At 32.6% G+C, this 2298-nt stretch overlaps 1 pseudogene; it reads left to right on the forward strand.

Annotated features, from left to right (window-relative positions):
- Positions 1–522: 522 nt before the first annotated feature.
- Positions 523–1277, forward strand: LOC149880730 (uncharacterized; annotated as a pseudogene).
- The last annotated feature ends 1021 nt before the right edge of the window (positions 1278–2298 follow it).

The following is a 2298-nucleotide window of genomic DNA, read 5'->3' on the forward strand; positions in this document are numbered from 1 at the left end:
AAATTTTCCATACTTAAGCCCTATATCTTTCGTCAAAAAATCATTAATTTTTGCACTACAAAAAAATTCAATAGCTTTAGATCCGCTTAACTTCCACGGCAGTTTCAAATTGATACTTTTTGGAACTTTATTCTGAGCATGCGCATTCAACAACTGTTAAAAATGAAAAAATATCTTGTTTTTTCTATTATTTTTTTCTGAAGCTTAACTATTCTAACTTGGATTTTTTTATGTTTAATACTTCAAATTTTTTCTAAACCGTAGTGATTTGTTTCAGAGTTGACAGATTCAACCTTGTATTATATGTTTTGTTGTTGCAATTTAGATTTTCAACAAAAACTTTTAAGTCAAAAGGTAAAATATTTTTTTTGAAAAAAATCAGTTTTTTAATCAGCTATATTATCATGAAACGAATTTTCTGTAGCTGAAACTAAGATTATTTTTTTTCTTCATTCTATTCTCCTTTTTTTTAAAGTTAATTCTAAAGACTGGTTATTTTTTTTTTGCACTTTTTTTTTTCATCTTACATAACTGCTATATTTAGATATATTGTAAACATGGACCATTCAACCAAGTTAAATCCTATTTGTCGAATTTGTGGAGAAGATATAATGAAAGACTCAGTTGATGTAAATAAATATTCTGAAAGAAGTGAGAATTCATTTTATGTAAACACCAGCATTGACAATAAAAAAGTTCATCCACAAAAATTGTGTAGAAGATGCTACCATTTTGAGGAACATTTAAAAAGGTTCAAGCACTAGCGTTAAAGCAATCAGTTGGCCAATACCATGCACAGACAAATGTTTTTGTTTACCCAAAAATTCTGGGAGGAAAGTTAAAAAATTAAAACCTGGTCGACCATGTATCATGGAACAAAATCAAAAGAGATGGACCAGGCCAATCATAAATAGCTTAATTGGTAATATACCAAAACCAACGTTGCATTTAAATGTAATTGATATTGATCCTATATCAAATCCACTTTTAAAGTTATGTATATGCAAGTTGTGCAACAATATTATGTACAAGCCACTAATACTAAAAGAGTGTTAACATTCGTTTTGCTCAGTGTGTTTGTTTAAGGAGATTAAAGGAAAGTTGGAAACAGAAGCAAAATGCTTTATTTGCCTTTCCTTCTGGAGGACCAAGGGAAGGTGTATTTTAAATATACGGCAGAAAAAAGAAAGTATATTGTTTTGTTGTAATTGTTAAAATTTGATTTCAATTCTTACTTTCTAGCCTTTGCACAAAAGGAGGAGACTTGGTGGAATTGATCAACAATTTTTCAAAAAAAATAAAGCTCCGTGGGCAAAATATCCTGGAGAAATGCATATTTCAGGAATGAATATTGCAGGGCCTGGCACAAACTTGGACAAAAGGCTCACATCCACCGACATGTATCAAGAGTGGAGCAAACCGGTGGACCGAGTGGACAATGCAGCATACCACTACGATTTGGCTTATAAATATTTAAACGATGTTCAAAGCAGAAATTTTGCGGATCAAATGATGCTTGAAGAAATGGACTCCATTCCAAACTCCACTCAAAAAGAAATAAACGAAAGAAAACTTATCGCGCCAAACATCAAAGCCAAAGCCAAATTCGGACTGAGTGTCTCTGCACAAAAAAAAAAAAAATTACAAGTTTAAAATGGACGGATCAGCTTGCAGAGGAGCTTCACAAACCGGTGATTCATCATTTTAAAAAAAGAAAAGTGTTTGTGAACGACGTCGATGAAATATGGGCCGCAGATTTGGTTGATATGAAATCGTTTTCAAAATTTAACAACGGCGTAAAATATTTGCTCACGGTGATCGACGTGTTTTCAAAGTATGGGTGGATTATTCCGTTAAAAAGGAAAACGGTTCTTGAAGTGGCTGAAGCGTTGAAAAAAATCTTTGAAAAAAGAAAGTGTGTCAAAATGTGGGTGGACAAAGGAAAAGAGTTTTACAACAAGCACGTGAGAGCGCTGGGTGTTCAATTATATTCCACTGAAAACGAGGAAAAGAGCTGTGTCGTCGAGCGATGGAACAGAACAATGAAAGAAAAAATGTTTAAATATTTTTTAGCAAACAGTACCAATAAATACATTGACGTTTTGGACGAAATGGTGAAAAAATACAACAGTGCAAAACACTTTTCAATCAAAATTACTCTAGTTGAAGCCAGCGATGAAAAGAATAAAAATAAGGTCTGGATGAACCTGAATGGAAAGGTGCAAAAAGAAAGACCAGAACCGAAATTTTCAATGAGCGACAAAGTGAGAATAACAAAAAAGAAGTCCAATTTTGAAA

This window comes from Hydra viridissima, unplaced genomic scaffold (assembly GCF_058129835.1).
Source record: "Hydra viridissima isolate aposymbiotic clone 2 unplaced genomic scaffold, HvirCarnegie_v1 scaffold_12, whole genome shotgun sequence".
NCBI classification, from domain to species: domain Eukaryota; kingdom Metazoa; phylum Cnidaria; class Hydrozoa; order Anthoathecata; family Hydridae; genus Hydra; species Hydra viridissima.